The sequence below is a fragment of the Oncorhynchus masou genome, chromosome 21 (assembly GCF_036934945.1).
Source record: "Oncorhynchus masou masou isolate Uvic2021 chromosome 21, UVic_Omas_1.1, whole genome shotgun sequence".
NCBI lineage: Eukaryota > Metazoa > Chordata > Actinopteri > Salmoniformes > Salmonidae > Oncorhynchus > Oncorhynchus masou.
In genome coordinates this window covers 51,680,624-51,695,226 of record NC_088232.1, presented here as the reverse complement: position 1 = coordinate 51,695,226, position 14,603 = coordinate 51,680,624, and the positions used below count along the sequence as shown (strand labels likewise).

General features: G+C 44.7%; 1 protein-coding gene across 2 annotated transcripts in view; it reads right to left on the bottom strand.

Annotated features, from left to right (window-relative positions):
* Nucleotides 1–13,841, bottom strand: part of LOC135508496 (synaptosomal-associated protein 25-B-like) — an 82,687-nt gene extending 68,846 nt beyond the window's left edge. Inside the window, exons 1-2 of one of the 2 annotated variants that reach the window (XM_064928745.1) lie at nt 13,737–13,826; nt 12,361–12,453 (exon numbers count right to left, since the gene is read on the bottom strand). The gene's annotated coding sequence lies outside the window, so the exon portion shown is untranslated. Of the gene's footprint in view, nt 1–12,360; nt 12,454–13,736 lie in introns of both variants that reach the window. The other variant, XM_064928744.1, reaches the window with a different exon arrangement.
* Nucleotides 13,842–14,603: the final 762 nt, after the last annotated feature.

Genomic DNA, 14,603 nt, shown 5'->3' with positions numbered 1-14,603 from the left:
GGTGTATCTCACTGATCATCCCTAAAGCCAACACCTCATTTGGCCGCCTTTCGTTCCAGTTCTCTGCTGCCTGTGACTGGAACAAATTGCAAAAATCGCTGAAGTTGGAGACTTTTATCTCCCTCACCAACTTCAAACATCTGCTATCTGAGCAGCTAACCGATCGCTGCAGCTGTACATAGTCTATCGGTAAATAGCTCACCCAATTTTACCTACCTCATCCCCATACTGTTTATATTTATTTACTTTTCTGCTTTTCTGCACACCAATATCTCTACCTGTACATGACCATCTGATAATTTATCACTCCAGTGTTAATCTGCAAAATTGTAATTATTCGCCTACCTCCTCATGCCTTTTGCACACAATGTATATAGACTCTCTTTTTTTCTACTGTGTTATTGACTTGTTAATTGTTTACTCCATGTGTAACTCTGTGTTGTCTGTTCACACTGCTATGCTTTATCTTGACCAGGTCGCAGTTGCAAATGAGAACTTGTTCTCAACTAGCCTAACTGTTTAAATAAAGGTGAAAAAAATACAGAGTACAGTATAACAATATATGATAGTTCTCCCCAAGTTCGGCAAAATGTCTAAGACATCTTGTAACATCCTATAACTCATACAGTCTCTCACAGTCCTCTGTGCGTGAGTTTCCATGGCAACAACATTTTAATACATCTGACCTCCCCCTGACAGAAGTAATCATCTTATCAGCAATTAAAAGTTCAGAAGTGGGTTTGACCAAAACTTGACCTTTCATCACAAGTATAGGGTCATCACAAGGTGAACGAGCATAAGCATCTTCCGACAGCTGGTTAGTTTCATCAGGTCTTTGGCAGCCTTGTGTTCTCAGAAAACCAGATAACCACAGTAGGATCCAGACAGGAGGAGTCTGAATGTAGATGCCTTCTGATAGTGTCTGAAGGTCAGAACACTCAGAAACAGGTTTTAACAAACACACACACACACACACACACACACACACACACACACACACACACACACACACACACACACACACACAGAGAGGTCTCCTGAAGAGGAGATCTTACAGTTCATCATAATTGATTAAAATTGATTTAAAAGGTATGAGGCCTTGGTTCAACCCTCTTCATAACGAGTGTGTGTGTGTGTGTGTGTGTGTGTGTGTGTGTGTGTGTGTGTGTGTGTGTGTGTGTGTGTGTGTGTGTGTGTGTGTGTGTGTGTGTGTGTGTGTGTGTGTGTGTGTGTGTGGAACCCTGTAGACACGTGAAACATTATACAACCCGCCCCGACAAACAACGCAACTCACACACTCACAACACACTGTAACACCTTGCTAGCACCAACACACTGTAACCCACTGCTAGCACCAACACACTGTAACCCACTGCTAGCACCAACACACTGTAACCCACTGCTAGCACCAACACACTGTAACCCACTGCTAGCACCAACACACTGTAACACACTGCTAGCACCAACACACTGTAACCCACTGCTAGCACCAACACACTGTAACCCACTGCTAGCACCAACACACTGTAACCCACTGCTAGCACCAACACACTGTAACCCACTGCTAGCACCAACATACTGTAACCCACTGCTAGCACCAACACACTGTAACACACTGCTAGCACCAACACACTGTAACCCACTGCTAGCACCAACACACTGTAACCCACTGCTAGCACCAACACACTGTAACCCACTGCTAGCACCAACACACTGTAACTCACTGCTAGCACCAACACACTGTAACCCACTGCTAGCACCAACACACTTTAACCCACTGCTAGCACCAACACACTGTAACCCACTGCTAGCACCAACACACTGTAACCCACTGCTAGCACCAACACACTGTAACCCACTGCTAGCACCAACACACTTTAACCCACTGCTAGCACCAGCACACTGTAACCCACTGCTAGCACCAACATACTGTAACCCACTGCTAGCACCAACACACTGTAACACACTGCTAGCACCAGCACACTGTAACCCACTGCTCGCGCCAACACACTGTAACCCACTGCTAGCACAAACACACTGTAACCCACTGCTAGCACAAACACACTGTAACCCACTGCTAGCGCCATCACACTGTAACCCACTGCTAGCACCAACACACTGTAACCCACTGCTAGCACCAACACACTGTAACTCACTGCTAGCACCAACACACTGTAACCCACTGCTAGCGCCAACACACTGTAACAAACTGTAACCCACTGCGAGCACCAACACACTGTAACCCACTGCTAGCACCAACACACTGTAACACACTTTAACCCACTGCTAGCACCAGCACACTGTAACCCACTGCTAGCACCAACATACTGTAACCCACTGCTAGCACCAACATACTGTAACCCACTGCTAGCACCAACACACTGTAACACACTGCTAGCACCAACACACTGTAACCCACTGCTAGCACCAACACACTGTAACCCACTGCTAGCACCAACACACTGTAACACACTGCTAGCACCAACACACTGTAACCCACTGCTAGCACCAACACACTTTAACCCACTGCTAGCACCAACACACTGTAACCCACTGCTAGCACCAACACACTGTAACCCACTGCTAGCACCAACACACTGTAACCCACTGCTAGCACCAACACACTGTAACCCACTGCTAGCACCAACACACTGTAACCCACTGCTAGCACAAACACACTGTAACCCACTGCTAGCACAAACACACTGTAACCCACTGCTAGCGCCATCACACTGTAACCCACTGCTAGCACCAACACACTGTAACCCACTGCTAGCACCAACACACTGTAACTCACTGCTAGCACCAACACACTGTAACCCACTGCTAGCGCCAACACACTGTAACAAACTGTAACCCACTGCGAGCACCAACACACTGTAACCCACTGCTAGCACCAACACACTGTAACACACTTTAACCCACTGCTAGCACCAGCACACTGTAACCCACTGCTAGCACCAACACACTGTAACACCTTGCTAGCACCAACACACTGTAACCCACTGCTAGCACCAACACACTGTAACCCACTGCTAGCACCAACACACTGTAACTCACTGCTAGCACCAACACACTGTAACCCACTGCTAGCACCAACACACTTTAACCCACTACTAGCACCAACACACTGTAACCCACTGCTAGCACCAACACACTGTAACCCACTGCTAGCACCAACACACTGTAACCCACTGCTAGCACCAACACACTGTAACCCACTGCTAGCACCAACACACTGTAACCCACTGCTAGCACCAACACACTGTAACCCACTGCTAGCACAAACACACTGTAACCCACTGCTAGCACAAACACACTGTAACCCACTGCTAGCGCCATCACACTGTAACCCACTGCTAGCACCAACACACTGTAACCCACTGCTAGCACCAACACACTGTAACTCACTGCTAGCACCAACACACTGTAACCCACTGCTAGCGCCAACACACTGTAACAAACTGTAACCCATCGAGCACCAACACACTGTAACCCACTCAGCACCAACACACTGTAACAAAACCCACTGCTAACCAGCACACTGTAACCCACTGCTAGCACCAACATACTTAACCCACTGCTAGCACCAACATACTGTAACCCACTGCTAGTGTAACACACTGTGCACCAACACACTGTAACCCACTGCTAGCACCAGCACACTGTAACCCACTGCTAGCAACAACATACTGTAACCCACTGCTAGCACCAACACACTGTAACACACTGCTAGCACCAGCACACTGTAACCCACTGCTAGCACAAACACACTGTAACCCACAGCTAGCACCAACACACTGTGATTCTACAGAAAACTGTCTTACAGCAAGGGTCTGTATCAGTAACGGACACAGAGGTAATATCTGAATATAATCAGCCTTCAAACATGTTAACCACGGTGATGCCACTTTCCTCATTATACAACTGTTAGTGTGTGCATGTGCATGCGGGTAGTGGGACGGCCTGTGATGGCAACACAGTATTCAGGAGATTCGAAGCAATCATCTTTCCCAGAGGGGATTATGGGACTAAAGCCAGAGCGTCCCATTCGGAGAGGATAAAACCTACAGTATTAATCTAGTGGAGTAGGCCTGTTCACAGCCCCTCCCCCTTTCTCTCCCTCCCTCCACCCCCATGCCTCCTCACCATTACCAAGCAGAGCACCCACCCCCACCCTCCCTCCACCAACCCCCATGCCTCCTCACCATTACCAAGCAGAGCACCCACCCCCACCCTCCCTCCACCAACCCCCACGCCTCCTCACCATTACCAAGCAGAGCACCCACCCACCCCCACCCTCCCTCCACCAACCCCCACGCCTCCTCACCATTACCAGGCAGATAGCAGACAGAACACCCATCTCATACACTTGCATAACACATAGTCTCTCTTTAACTTTCTCTCTCTCTCTCTTTGTCTCTCTCTGTCTTTGTCTCTCTGTCTTTGTCTCTCTCTGTCTTTGTCTCTCTTTGTCTCTCTCTGTCTTTGTCTATCTCTGTCTGTCTCTCTCTGTCTTTGTCTCTCTCTCTCTTTGTCTCTCTCTCTTTGTCTCTCACTCTCTGTCTCTCTCAGTCTTTGTCTCTCTCAGTCTTTGTCTCTCTCTCTGTCTCTCTCTGTCTTTGTCTCTGTCTTTGTCTCTCTCTCTCTCTCTCTTTGTCTCTCTCTCTCTCTTCGTCTCTCTCTCTCTTTGTCTCTCTCTGTCTGTCTTTGTCTCTCTCTGTCTTTGTCTCTCTCTGTCTTTCTCTCTCTCTCTCTCTCTCTTTGTCTCTCTCTCTCTTTGTCTCTCTCTCTCTTTGTCTCTCTGTCTTTCTCTCTCTCTCTCTCTTTGTCTCTCCTTGTCTCTCTCTCTCTCTTTGTCTCTCTCTCTCTCTCTCTTTGTCTCTCTCTCTCTCTCTCACACTCTTTTATCTCCCTCCCAGATGTATCTATACAACCTGACACAAGCCATTAGCCATTATTCTGCTCATACTGTTCATACAGTTCTAACCAGACCAGTCTGCCCTTGACCAGCACAAAAACATCCTGTGGCGTTCTGCATTAGCATCGAATAGCCCCCGCGATATGCAACTTTTCAGTGAAGTCAGGAACCAATATACACAGGCAGTTAGGAAAGCTAAGGCTTTTTCAAGCAGAAATGTTCCTCCTGTAGCACTAAGTTCTGGGACACTGTAAAGTCCACCTCCTCCCAGCTGCCCACTGCACTGAGGCTAGGAAACACGGTCACCACCGATAAATCCACTATAATTGAGAATTTAAATAAGCATTTTTCTACGACTGGCCATGCTTTCCACCTGGCTCCCCCAACCCCGGTCAACAGCCATGCACCCTCCATAGCAACTCGCCCAAGCCTCCTCCTGCCCGCATCTTCCCGCCCGTCCAACATCACTACTCTGGACGGTTCTGACCTAGAATATGTGGACAACTACAAATAACTAGGTGTCTGGCTAAACTGTAAACTCTCCTTCCAGACTCACATTAAGCATCTCCAATCCAAAATGAAATCTAGAATTGGCTTCCTATTTCGCAACAAAGCCTCCTTCACTTACGCCGCCAAACATACCCTCATAAAACTGACTATCCTACTGATCCTCGACTTCGGCGATGTCATTTACAAAATAGCCTCCAACACTCTACTCAACAAATTGGATGCAGTCTATCACAGTGCCATCCGTTTTGTCACCAAAGCCCCATATACTACCCACCACTGCGACATGTATGCTCTCGATGGCTGGCCCTCGCTTCATACTCGTCGCCAAACCCGCCAAACCCAAGTCTCTGCTAGGTAAAGCCCCGCCTTATCTCAGCTCACTGGTCACCATAGCAGCACCCACCTGTAGCACGCGCTCCAGCAGGTATATCTCACTGGTCACCCCCAAAGCCAATTCCTACTTTGGACACCTTTCCATCCAGTTCTCTGCTGCCAATGACTGGAACAAACTGCAAAAATCACTGAAGCTGGAGACACATATCTCCTCACTAGCTTTAAGCACCAGTTGTCAGAGCAGCTCACAGATCACTGCACCTGTACATAGCTGTACATAGCCCATATGTAAATAGCCCATCCAACTACCTCATCCCCATACTGTATTTATTTATTTATCTTGCTCCTTTGCACTCCAGTATCTCTACTTGCACATTTATCTTCTGCATATCTACTATTCCAGTGTTTAATTGCTATATTGTAATTACTTCGCAACCATGGGCTATTTATTGCCTTACCTCCCTTATCTTACCTCATTTGCACACATTGTCTATAGACTGTTTCTACTGTATTATTGCCTGTATGGGTATGAACAGCATGTAAACATACCTGTCCTCCACAGAGCTGTAAACATACCTGTCCTCCACAGAACTGTAAACATACCTATCCTCCACAGAGCTGTAAACATACCTGTCCTCCACAGAACTGTAAACATACCTGTCCTCCACAGAACTGTAAACATACCTGTCCTCCACAGAGCTGTAAACATACCTGTCCTCCACAGAACTGTAAACATACCCATCCTCCACAGAACTGTAGACATACAGTGGCAAGAAAAAGTATGTGAACATTTTTTAAATACCTGGATTCCTGCATAAATTCGTCATAAAATTTGATCTTATCTTCATCTAGGTCACAACAATAGACAAACACAGTCTGCTTACACTAATAACACACAAACAATTATATGTTTTCATGTCTTTATTGAACACACTGTGTAAACAGTCACAGAGCAGGGTGGGAAAAGTATGTGAGCTCCACACATGGTGTTGTGTGTTCCTTCCAAGCTACTCAACTGTAGTCTCCTTTGTCCACAGAATATTTTGCCAGCGCTGTGGAACATCCAGGTGCACTTTTGCAAACTTCAGATGTGCAGCAATGGGTTTTTTTGGACAGCAGTGGCTTCTTCCGTGGTGTCCTCCCATGAACACCATTCCTGTTTAGGGTTTTACGTATTGTAGACTAGTCAACAGAGATGCTACCATGTTACAGAGATTTCTGTAAGTCTTCAGCTGACACTCTAGGATTCTTCTTAACCTCATTGAACATTCTGCGCTGTGCTCTTGCAGTCATTTTGCAGGATGGCCACTCCTAGGGAGAGTAGCAACAGTGTTGAACTTTCTCCATTTATAGATCATTTGTCTTACTGTAGACTGATGAGCATCAAGACTTTTAGAGATACTTTTGTAACCCTTTCCAGCTTTATGCAAGTCAACAATTCCTAATCTTAGGTCTTCTGAGATCTGTTTTGTTTGAGGCATGGTTCACATCAGGTAATACTTCTTGTGAATAGCAAACTGACATTTAGTGAGTGTTTTTTATAGTGCAGGGCAGATCAGCTCTAACCAACATCTCCAATCTTGTCTCATTGATTGGACTCCAGGTTAGCTCCTGACTCCAATTAGCTTTTGGAGAAGTCATTAGCCTAGGGGTTCACAAGCTTTTTTCAACCTACACTGTGAATGTTTAAATGATGTATTCAATATAGACAAGAAAAATACAATAATTTGTGTGTTATTAGTGCACACTTTGTTTGTCTATTGTTGTGACTGAGATGAAGATCAGAACAAATTTGATGACTAATTTATGCAGAAATCCAGGTAATTCCAAAGGGTTCACATACTTTTTCTTGCCACTGTACACATCCTCCACAGAGCTGTAAACATACCCGTCCTCCACAGAGCTGTAAACATACCTTGCTCTGTGGTGACTTCGAAGTGACAGGACTCCTGTGCCCAGATGTTCCCCGTGCCTCTGCTCTAATGTAAAGGCGTCTGACAGCTTCCCAGCCGAAACAGTTCGGAAGAGATTGTGCATCCATGATGATGACATTTTGTGATGTTTTTGTCTTCGGTGAGGGTTTTTTCAGCTGTTCAGGCACACAACATTTTTTTTTGGAGGCAAGCCGAAGTTCGGAGCCGATGTCTACGCTACCTTCGTCGATAATTGGTCCACAGTAGGGATTCTTCAATAAAGTCTTTGTTGTCATTCAACGAGAGGCAACTCGTTTTTCAGTTTTTTTAAACATATTAGTTAGATGTAAAATTGTGGGACTAAGATCTCCTTAGCAAAAACTTCAAAATGAATTGACAGATTTCTTGAGTTATCTTAGATTCATTCTGACTATTTTGAGTAAGTGTATATTGGCTAAGGCGTCTCAAACAGTACTTGTCGCCGATTTTTTCTTGTTTTTCAAGTGAAGGTCTTTTAAGGGTGTATGCGAGCACACTTAGCTGAGTTCTGCTAGCATGCTGACACCTTAACTCTAACTCCCACCCACACAGATGGTGGATTCATTAGGAACACCGTCTGGGCTGGGGCAGTTGTGTCTATGTTAGTTAGTGAGTTAGTTAGTCCGACAGGCTCCACAGTTCTGATGGATGACAGTATCACCATGCCCAGCTTGCCCTTGCTTTGAGGTGACTTCTGAGTGTGTGTTAGTGTGTGCATGCATCTGTGCGTGTCGGGGGGGGGGGGTTCGGGTTACTGCAAATATGCACTCTTATTCAGATTAAATAGGCATTCCTAGATCAGATTCCAAGAGGTTTCAGAAACGATCTGTATACAGTGTCATAGAACCATAGAACCGTCATAGAACCGCTATGTATACAGTGTCATAGAACCATAGAACCGTCATAGAACCGCTATGTATACAGTGTCATAGAACCATAGAACCGTCATAGAACCGATATGTATACAGTGCCATAGAACCATAGAACCGTCATAGAACCGCTATGTATACAGTGTCATAGAACCATAGAACCGTCATAGAACCGATATGTATACAGTGCCATAGAACCATAGAACCGTCATAGAACCGATATGTATACAGTGCCATAGAACCATAGAACCGTCATAGAACCGCTATGTATACAGTGTCATAGAACCATAGAACCGTCATAGAACCGATATGTATACAGTGCCATAGAAGGGTACTAACGGCGTGGTATCTGCTTCAGGACACTTGTATTCATCATTATGCAAACACTGTATTGACGTGAACTAACTTTGCATCAATATAGTTAGATGATGCCCCATAGTTCTGCCCCTGAACAGGCAGTTAACCCACTGTTCCTAGGCCGTCATTGAAAATAAGAATTTGTTCTTAACTGACTTGCCTGGTTAAATAAAGGTAAAATAAAAAAATAAAAATAAAAATAGACCAGTATTGGGAATGTTGACTCTTAATATGATGACTGGCAAGACCCAAGATTCTGGACGTTTTTCCCGTTCAAGTATTTTTACAAATGAAAAATCATTAGTAAAAATGTAGATTCAGATGCTGAACATACTGTGTTTTTCATACTTTCATACTAGTCTGCACAAAGCCATTTGGATGTGAATTTATTCTGACCTATTTCTTACTGAATAAAAAAAAAATACCTAAATGTTTCATTGCCACATATACTGGATAGGCTCAGTGAAATGTGTTGTTTTACAGGGTCAGCCATAGTAGCATGGCACCCATGGAGCAAATTATGGTTAAGTGCCTTACTCAAGGGCACATTGACAGATTTTTATCCTTGTCGGCTCAGGTACTAGAACCACTGACCTTTTGGTTACTGGGCCAATGCTCTAACCTGCTAAGCTACCTGCCCACAGCCCAACAGCCTATGCAGGGGTTTTCAAATCTTACCCTACGAAGTCTGGACTACTGCTGCCTTTCTGTTCTACTTGATCATTTATGGCACCCATCTGGTGTCCCTGGTCTAAGTCAGTCCCTGATTAGAGGGGAACAATTTTAAAAAGCAGTGGAACTTGCTTCCGGGTCCAGAGTTGAGTTTGAGAGCTATGAAGACATGATCAGTACAGTAGAACAGATATAATTCTCCTGACTCTGATGTACTGTTAGTCATTAGTTGTCACGCAGGTGGAAGTCAACAACATCTCTCTTCTGCCATGTACAGTAATTCATGGATGACTCTTACCCCCCACAGACCTGATTAAGGGGGCTTTCACACCAAATTGGTTTAGAGGGTTTGTCTCCCCCCGAACTCTGGTGTGTTTCTCCCCTTAGTTCGTTTCGTCTGGACTGGTGTGAACATTATTCATACTCAGATGCGCACACTAAACGACGCACAGCGGTTTCAATTTGTCCCGTGGTGCAGTTCGCTGCAGGTGAGAACGAGATCCGGACCAAACATAGGAAAAGAACCAGAGGCGCACAATATTATTGGTTGTTTGACTGAAGAGGATGTGATGAAATGCACAAGGTATGTAGGGAATGCACAAGCTTTGTGAGGAAATGCACGAGCGAGGTATTGATGAAATGCCCGAGGTACGTGATGAAATGCACGAGGTACGTGATGAAATGCCTGAGGTATGTGATGAAATGCACAAGGTTTGTGAGGAATTGCACGAGCGAGGTATTGATGAAGTGCACGAGGTATGTGATGAAGTGCCCGAGGTACGTGATGAAATGCCCGAGGTACGTGATGAAATGCCCGAGGTATGTGATGAAATGCTTGAGGTACGTGATGAAATGCCCGAGGTACGCAATGAAATGCCTGAGGTACGTGATGAAATGCCCGAGGTACGTGATGAAATGATGATGAAATGCCCGAGGTATGTGATGAAATGCCCGAGGTATGTGATGAAATGCCTGAGGTATGTGATGAAATGCCAGAGGTATGTGATGAAATGCCTGAGGTACGTGATGAAATGCCCAAGGTATGTGATGAAATGCCCGAGGTACGTGATGAAATGCCCGAGGTACGTGATGAAATGCCTGATGAAATGCCCGAGGTATGTGATGAAATGCCCGATGAAATTCCCGAGGTACGTGATGAAATGCCCGAGGTAAGTGATGAAATGCCCGAGGTATGTGATGAAATGCCCGAGGTATGTGATGAAATGCCCGAGGTATGTGATGAAATGCCCGAGGTACGTGATGAAATGCCCGAGGTATGTGATGAAATGCCTGAGGTATGTGATGAAATGCCAGAGGTATGTGATGAAATGCCTACGTGATGAAATGCCCGAGGTACGTGATGAAATTCCCGAGGTACGTGATGAAATGCCTGACATGAAATGCCTGTATGTGATGAAATGCTCGAGGTATGTGATGAAATGAAATGCACAAGGTATGTGATGAAATGCCCGAGGTATGTGATGAAATGCCCGAGGTATGTGATGAAATGCCCGAGGTACGTGATGAAATTCCCGAGGTATGTGATGAAATGCACGAGGTATGTGATGAAATGCACGAGGTATGTGATGAAATGCACGAGGTATGTGAGTAGCAGTGCATTTATGAGCGCAGTCAATGCAGATTGGGGAAGATGGTTTTCTAGTCCTATCAGGGATATAGACTACTGAATATAGAAAATTCATGGTTAGGGGAGAAGGGGTTATAGTCCTATCAGGGATAAAGCCTACTGAATATAGATTATTCACATTGCAGTTAGAGCGGCTATTGCAAGCTGATCCTAGATCTGTTCATAAGGTCATATGTGGCTATTGTGCGGTTTCCTCCCACATGTTGTTGGAAGACAACCAATGGTTAAGGTTAGTATTTGGGCACAATAAGATGATCCTAGATCTGTTCATAAGGTCATATTTTACATGGAGCCAGCCCTTAGGCTACCACTTTGGAAAACCACTCCATTCCGTGTGTTAGTGAGTGATCCTCATAGCCCAACTCAGCCACCAAGCCACCTACTGTTCTGTTCTGTTCTGTTGTCACCCTGCTTGGCCGAACCCAGGCTCCCTATAACCCTTATCAAAGCCATGGACAACAAGGAAAATACATACACTCCACGTGTAAATGCACTACTCATGTGAACAACTTCAACATGCTGCTGTGTAGCCTACACAGCATCTCAATGATGTGTCTGTCAGACGTTCCCTGCTTCCATTAAAACTAGAGCAGAGATAATCTAGTGCTCCTGTCTCATTATCCTGAGGTAGAACAGTGAATGGGAGAGATCGGGGTGAGTTGGTGAAGTTCTAGACACTCATCATTGAAGCGAATCAACTGGGAAATCAGTTTGGATGTCAGTCTACTGAAGTTCTGCCTACACACTGTACCCCAGGAAGACATGAGGGAACAGTCTAAAACGTCAGTCAGTCTGCCAGACCCTGCTTCCAAATAAACTAGATCTAAAGTGCAAAGATAGTCAAGTGCTTCAATATCATTATCCTAACTTAGCCCATTGAATAGAAGTGATCTGGGTGAGTCTCTGAAGCTCTCTTTGAGCAGCTTTCCTTCACCAATTGTTTGTCTGACTGGGTCAAAGAGTGCAGGCTTCCTCTTCACGGGTCCAAACCCTGGAGAATAACATAGAATCCTGCGTATTAAAGCAGCAGCACTATACAGGCCAATGGTAGACTACACAGTCACTGATACAGAAACAAATACGTTTTGATCTGCCTACCTATTTATCCCATATACTGCCTTCCACCATTGTACTCTTGAGCAAGGCACTTTGCTCCAGGGGGCGTTGCTCGGCAGTGTGTCAGGTTGGGTACTATGACAGAAATAAATAAAGCATATCCATGCAAATGGACCAACAAAGCAAATATTGTGTTGCATTCTACCTCAACGTGGATACCTCTACCTCAGATTGAGCAGGTTGTCTCCCCTGACACATTTATACAGATCTAAATACCCAGAACTCCCAGGGTGAAAGCACTGGGCCTTAAGGCTCAATGTAAGCTATTAAGAAGTGTGAAAGAGGGATATCCCCTTGGCAGCGAATCTGGCAACCCCACCCACAGCTCCTCTCCCACCGGGAACTCTGCCTACACATAGTGTATTAGCTAGGCTATATCATAATCACGTCTCATCCCTGTGCTGGCTGACGGAACTGTGACTACTATAATGTGTGGTTTAAGCTGCACCTCTTTGAACCGAAGAAAGAGACACATGTTCACATCCAGCGACGCGAATGAGCTTTTGGCAGAGGCTGTAGGTGGGCACGAATAGCATGATACATCGCCATAGTCGCGTTGGCTTTAGAAATACTTGACATAACACAGCCACGTGTCTCAAACAAAACTGTCTTGACCTTTCGCTCCATATAACCGAACATTTGAACCTAAATGATTACCAAAAAAAGGTAAATGACAATATCGCACCATCTTACCAATTACGTTTAAACAGCGGGGAAACAACATTTGAGAAATACTTTAAGGAGCTACTGTATTGCCTTGTCGAGGCTACTGAATGACCCATTTCTGTGACAAATGATGAAGTCTTGCTTGCGAGTGTCACAATTGGAGAACATCTCTCTTACTCTTTCAATGCTGACCTCTTAATACAAAACATGGAGTTTTTTCAAAACAAATTACACAGTTGAACTTTTTTTACAGCGTTTCTACAAACAAACTTTAAAATCTCTCAACGTTTCTGTGTTGTTTTTGTCGGGATGTAGCCTGTTTGTAGAATGAGCCCCCAGCGCTGTCCAGGGTTCTGAAACCGACCACACGTAACGCGCGCTCATTAGAACAGGTAACGCAGTCGGTAAGCGGCTTTATCACTGAGTTAAAACGGGACGTTTCCCGGAGCTAAATATTTACTCTGTCTTAAAAACAATATAATGTGAATTGATACCGACGTAAAAGTAAATGTATGTTGACCAAACTACAGAATACTGCATTGGAAGTGATTAAGATAGATTTTACAAACCTATATTTACAGCCACATTGTTTAATATTTTCATCCGAAACTCGTTCAGACATAAACACTTATTTTAATTAATTGAATAACATAGCATTTATCTAAACTGAATTAAATCGTTCAGCAACCTACCTGAAGTTGTTTCTAGAGGACCGTTGTCGGTTCAGGACTGGAAAATATCAGCTTTTAGTTCCTACTGTCGCTCGTTTCAAACGGACTGCCCTCTGAGGAATCTCACGGCCACGCCCCGCCCATGAATGCTATATGGGATCCTTGGGACGTCACTACCCTAAACTCTAATTCTGACTTTAACCCCTACCATAAGCCTAACCACAACCCTTACATAACCATAACCTTAACCCTTACCTGTACCATTTTAAATGTCAACTTCAATGTGGTGGCGTCAGAGTTGGGACGTCCCAAGGATCCAATTTTAGACGCGAAATGTATTTCCGTCGAATACCCGGAGGCAAATGCCACGTTCAGAACAACTGAGAACTCGGAAACGTCAGATTTCCGACTTCTGCGTGTTCATGGCAACTGAGGACTCGGGGAAAAAAACTATCCTTGACTGAGAAAACTCGTTTTGAACGGTTATCCAATTCGGAATTCCAACTCGCGATCTAGGGTCTCTTTCTAGATCTCCAACTTCCCGACCCGAATACCCCTGAAGTCATGACTTGACCTCATATTTTTCAGAATTCCAAGTTGTCTTGAACACACCATATGTGATTAATTTCAATTTGGGTGATTGGCTGAGGGATGTTGGGTGCTTGACGTCGCTCTTAACCCTTACCAAAACACAAAAGGTGGCGGTCAATTTCTCTCGCCTCGAGCTGGTCGTCAGTAGATACCACAACCAGAAAGTCATAAACCAGGCCTATTTTTTTACAATTTCTCTTCTTAAAATGTGATTTTTCAACCTAACCCCAACCTTAACCACACTGCTAACCTTATGCATAACATTAAATAAATACATTTAAAAAAAAAAAATTCTTC